Raw genomic sequence first — 6,289 nt, 5'->3', positions numbered from 1 at the left:
AAATTGTCATGATTATTGTGTTACTTATCGTAAACAAAACGGGTATAGTGATTCAACAACGGAATAGTGTGTACCAGTAAAGGACAGGATAAAGTTTTTGCGACGAACAAACCCCTTACAAACGGGAAGTAAAGGGGAAAACTGCATCCCGTGTAAGCCAGAGTGGCCTGATGCGATGCACGTTTTGCCGTTCGCCGATGGTTGGGTACCACAGCAGAGCCAACCTAACAACTTGTTGACATCAATGCTTACTTGTCCTCGGAAGGTAATAGATGGACTTGGCAACGAGAATGGGAAAAGGTGTCAACCTCACTATTGATCGTGCAGCTGTAAGTAAGTGTGACTGTCTAGTGAGGCCGGCCAAAACAGTCCACACAGCGTGGAACAATAATTTCTTTACGAACTGTTCGGTTTAGTTCGAAACAAATTAGCCGGCAGGTTGTAGTGGTTGTTCGACCTGTAATCATGTTACCTAAATAAACAATCGTTTTATCATCTTGCTGTGGAAAATGCAAGCCTCACTGTGAGTTGCTTACCAGCTGACAGGGGCTGATTCAAAGTACGATTAACTAACGTTTGGTTTACCATTTACAGCAGCTGTGTGCCGTAATTTATGCGATGGTTCCATACCCACCCGCCCAGTCCTCGATCCGGTCCATTATTAGCTGTCGAGCGTTCGTTTCCTTTTTTTTTCCTTCGTTGTTCGGAAAGAAAAGATTAATTCATTCGTATCGGTTCAGCGACGGACAGAGGAATTTGTTCGCTTGTCCTTCGCTGCGACCGCAGGACAATCTACTGGTGGATTAGTTTCTACCGCCGGCGTTTGTGGTGCTATTGATTTTTGCTTTATCATTTCCTTGCAGGGTAATTCGTCCAGCATCTTCATGAACAATGGAAATGAATATTCAATGTGGTGGAATTACACCGCCCAAAATCGAAGAAAAAGCTGTATGATTCCAGTGCAAGGAGATAACAACATGAAGGTCGTTTAAAACCAATTTAACGGAGGAAATAAATTGACACTCACTTTAAAATGAAGTTCAGCGCAAATTTGGTATGTAATTGCTCTGTTTTTGAGGATGAGTGTAAGCACAAAATATTAAATTCCATTGAAACCTAAAGAAGTTAAAGCAAAGCTAGATTTTCATCCTAAAACCCCGTACCCGCATAACGTGGACATGGATTCAGCGATAATTAATGAGGATTAAAAAACACGACCGACCAGTCGTTTTTTTCCTGTCTTCCTTCCTGTCGACTGTTTAACTGGTCGGATTTCGTCGGATTAATTGGTATGTGTTAAGCGCTTGTAGGATTGCGATAATGAGCGATAGGAGTTACGCAGCAGTTGGCTTTGGCAACCATTACGGAGATTTTCATGTAATTACTTAAAAATCGTTACGGATAATGGACGTTACATTTACTTCTGAGCGCTTATCAGCGCACGGTTTTGGTGTTGGTTGTACAACACCTGATTTGGTTGCCTTGGCATTTTTTACACTATGAGATAAATAATTTATTTCCTCCAACAGTTAAAGCGCTGTTGATGTGTTCAAACCTGTGGGGATAGCTAAAGCATTGGATCGTCTTGAGAACAGGTTCACTAGAATATTTATTTGGCAGTTGGTCTCAAACTTAAAATCATATACTATGCTCCTTCGTAGCGTTCGAGGATCCAACAACCTTGCAGAATGTCCTTTGAGATAAGTGAAGGTTTCCTGGCGCTAGTCAAGACAATCAGGAACAAGGAACCAATACATCCTGAGTGGTTTTGGTGCCAACAGCAGCAATTTTTCTACGTTGTACCTATGCTACATTCTCATTACAAGCATTAATGCAAATGTATTGCCCTGTTGGAAGAAGAAGGATATCAAAAGCAACATATACTTTTTATCTTCTTTATAATTTCTTATAAACTCATTTAAATTTTTAATAACTTGTTTATAACTTGTTATGTTGTAGGTTGTTGCGTTTCATATAGTAGAGTTAGTTGACAAATAGAGGCTGTCTGTGGTCATAAGTGAATAAATAATAAAAAAGGACTTTACATAGTATATATTAACATTGCTTTAAATTGCTCTGTTCTTTTATCGTAATTATTATATTTTTTGAATCCATTTCTGTAGCGCAATGGTGTTCACTTAGATAAACTTTTAAATAGATCCGGAAACGTGAACGAATGTTGTATGCGGTTATATTTAATTTTTTTTGTATTATTGTTACATTCTTACATTTCATAAAATTTTCATCGGTGGCTTCTGTGCGTATTCATATTTCATTAGATCAGTAATCGATGCTAGTAACTAAGATGGATGGTATCGTAAAATCAATTACAGCCACCTTTGCTGCACCCGACCCAATACGGTACACAGTAAAGAAGCTACCGCGGGATACATAAAGCTCTCGGTTTGCCAATTCAATTACAAACAATCATTTGTACGTGGAAGGATTCCACGTCAAGGCAGCTAGCTGGCACAGCCCCGTTGTAGGAATGTACGACTGTTGAATGTTCTCTATGGTTACGGTATGATTTTTACTTATCCCATCGTTTCAAAATACCACGGGAATTCCATTTCGTCCGAGTCGAGTTTCGGACGCAGTGGAATGTGCTTTGCGGCGTTTTTTGCGTTGATTTAATGGAATGGATCAGGGTAATGCCTGTTAATAAAGCAATTTTATACTTACCAACCTCCAGGGTTTCATGGTGGTGAATTGTTCTTCGCGATACGACTGTTGGAATTATCCAAAAATAAACTCCACTAATGCAAATACGTATTGCAACAATCGTCTAATGAGCACGAACATGTATAAGATATTACGCCAGTTTGCGTTATTCTAACGACACGAGATTGCTTACTTTTTTCGCCTTCTTTTTGCCGTGCTCAACGATTTTCGCTCGAAGCTTAAAACGAACCGTTGACATTTCAGATTACACGCGATCAAATTCGTCGAAATGAAATCGAAGTCCATAGTCTGGATGGAAATATTCGAATACGCATTTTGCCTGTTTGCAGACAATTAGCAAACATGCTTCACGGGCAACAATTGGCAACAATCGATGGTTTCCAGAGTGATGCCAGTGCCGCCGTACCGTGGTAAAATTCGTACCAGCGCTGGAAAAATTGCCATGCCCGGTGCGATTCAGGGAAAAATGCCACTAAACTTAGTCGCACCCACCCTGCTATGTTGGATTCGGTAAAGTTATTTACCTTTCGGGACTTTTTCGTGCGCTAGCGAGAACTCGCCCGAAGCGCTTGTTGACAGTTGGCTGTAAATGAAATTAATCAGTTTTAATCTCTTTGATGATGGCTTGTGCAATGGCGCTGATGAACAGGGTGGGTTTTGTGCCGGTATCTTTTTAGTTGATGGCTCTGTAGTCGTTTCCCCGATTTTGGAGCATCAATGGGGCGCCGAGATGTGGCAGTAAGTAACTAGTTGGAGACTTTGAGCTGCATTAGGGATGGATATGGATACTTGGGCAGAAGTTTGAGAACATTAATATTCGCTTACTTGTTCACCCGACTGGGTAAACTTAGCATTCGAGCCTTGTGGCAAATTATCGCCTAATTCGTATTAATTGTGGCAGCCAATGAAACGATTCGCCTTTGTGCGATGATTCAAAGTGGCACTAAGTTTGCATGCCCCAAGGCTGTTAAAGCTTTGGCAAGAAGTTTTAAACCAGCGAAAAAAAAACGGCAGAAGCAACTAAACCGATGACTTCTTGTCTTTGAAGTATGTGTCACTTTTATGGGACGAAGCATTAGAGATTTCTATAGGGAACAGTTTGCAATTCATCATCGAGTGTCGGTTCGAATTGATACGCACCACTTACGGTACATTAAGCCTGTGTCAACACTTTGCTGCTTGCCCTTAACGCAGCATACCCAGATGGTCAGTTAGATTATTTACCAAAAACTGCCAAGCCAATGCCTTTTATGATCCGTTCGGCAATATCTCGCTGGTACTAGAGGCGCGGTATAAAAACAACCGATAAGCTCTTTATGTCATCATTACTCGCGGCCGGCTGAGTGGAGCGCACGAAAAAACAATTCTCGCGACAATTGCGTGCAATTTACGCATAATGTGCGCATAACCGCCGTCTTATCGGTGGTTTTTATTAATTAGATCATAGCTGTCCTGCAGAACGTCACGCTTTCCGCGGGGTAACAGTTGGCCGCAAAGCGCAAGCGACGGCAGTTAACGGAAAGCAGTGTACCACCACCCGAAATAGACGTGAAGACGCTCGCTGTAATTCGCTCGATAAATTATCTAAGTCTACGGGACCGACAATGTCGAGGACGCGGTGTTCCTTATCAGCCGTGTGCGTATGCGTAGGTTGTTTCGATCGGGTTTCGATTGGATGAGCTGTTAAGTCGGATGCTCTTGTTTGCTGTTCAATCTGATTTTGTGAGCCATTATTTCGTTGCCATCGAACTTGTGGGGTTTGATTTAAAGATAAATAAGCTTTTGACATGGTTTCGCATTGACTAAGGCACGTTAAAATAAGAAGATTTTTATGCTTGTTAGTAACCATTTGGTAATGTTGAAACAAAATGAAAATTTGGCATGCTTTAAATGACAGTTAATTAAAAAGATAACGATTAATTTTTATTGATATAATTGTACAATTTCCTAGTTTGGTGGTAGTCAGGTTTGATTAAATCTGAATACAGCATCAATATATCGATTAAAGCTATAATGTTGTCTTTAATCCATAAGAACGATATTAAACCTATTTTGTATTATTTCTTTATGGAGGGTTAAAATTTCAGGAACTATCTTCTATAAGTCATTCTATGACGATTCATTGAATTATACCATTCCGAATTTCTGACCTACAGCAAGTATCTAGCAAGCATTGATGATGCTGGCTGTTAAGCGATCACCTGTCACGACGGTCGAACATGTTTACTCCCAGTACACACAATGACGTTTGACACAATGATTTTGTCCAAAGCTGACTGAAAACCTTTCAGGCGCGTTCGGGAATAAAATGCAATAAAGTATTTTTGGCCTAATTTTCGTCGAGCGACAACGTTACATCGCACATTATCATACAACGAATTGGTTTCGAATGGTCATGTCATCATACCGACACTGTACGAAACATTTTGGAAACTCTTCTTGAGGTTGCCCATATGAAGAGGCGAGTCGTAGAAGATCAAAATCGTGAAGAAGTTTTTGTAAAGGCGTGCATCAGAATGATCAGGGTAAATGGTTTGGTAGATGACAGAATTCGACCGTGAGTGGTTTAAAGGACATTTGATGCAGGTGAAGATCGCGAAGCATCCGATTTAGCACGCGATTGGAAAGCAATCAAGTGTGAACTGGAGTTAAATAAATATGCAGATATTTTCTCGGTTTAACAACAATTCAAAGTACTTCAAAAACCGATGGCCGAAACTGGTACGAATCGACTCTTAGGGCATGGAATGGGACTCATCATCACAGTGCAACGTATCCCATCAAACAGGTCCTTCAACAAATTGTGCCACTTACGAGTCTTAGTGATGATTTCGCGTGCTTAAATCTTGGTGCGTGGTAAACCGCGAAAAATAAACATGTGGGATAATTATCCTTGTAATCGAGATGGCAATTTCCTTACCGCGAGCAAACAAAAAAGGAACCAATGACAAAAGTAAAGTCCAGAACCAACTATCCATGAACGACGATTATACCATTCCAACAAATTGAAATCGTTCCCGGAATTTGGTGTAAATTGTTGGGAAAGAATTAGGCAAAGTTTCACAACTTGCGTCGAGAACAGTCTACATCTGAATGGCGAAAGAATTGTGGTAGAAGATTTGAACCATTTCGCCTGAATTCATTTTAACGATTGCTGAAGTGATACGAAGTTGTGCCCACTGTACTGTGTTGCCTTGCCACAAATCGGAATCGGACCGGTGGTACACAAAACCGATTGGAAAGTTGTTAAAACCGCATCCCGGATGTTAATTTTACTTTTGATTCTAGGGCAGGATGTGTCTGTTTGCGTGAGCGGCAACGTGTTAGATTTGTGACGTACAAATGTAGTGGTTGGCGGTCATCCTTCAAACCTTCTTTGCGGTATAGCGTTTTGTGTCTTTTGCATAAATGTCAATGGTTTGGTTTGTTTGGGAATTCATGAGTAAAGCCTATTCTTCCTTCGGAATCACTCTTTGTAAGGGTGCTGAAACTTCACCGTAGATTGTAATTAGTTTTTGGAAAGGTTATTATTTGGGCCATTCCATTCAAACATGTTTCACTGGCAACTAATTGGAAGCTTAGCGAAGTAAAATTGGGACATGCTTAA

The sequence above is a fragment of the Anopheles moucheti genome, chromosome 2 (genome assembly GCF_943734755.1).
Source record: "Anopheles moucheti chromosome 2, idAnoMoucSN_F20_07, whole genome shotgun sequence".
In the NCBI taxonomy this organism is placed as follows: Eukaryota; Metazoa; Arthropoda; class Insecta; order Diptera; family Culicidae; genus Anopheles; species Anopheles moucheti.
The sequence above is the reverse complement of the archived record's forward strand: the minus strand, read 5'-3'. Positions refer to the sequence as shown.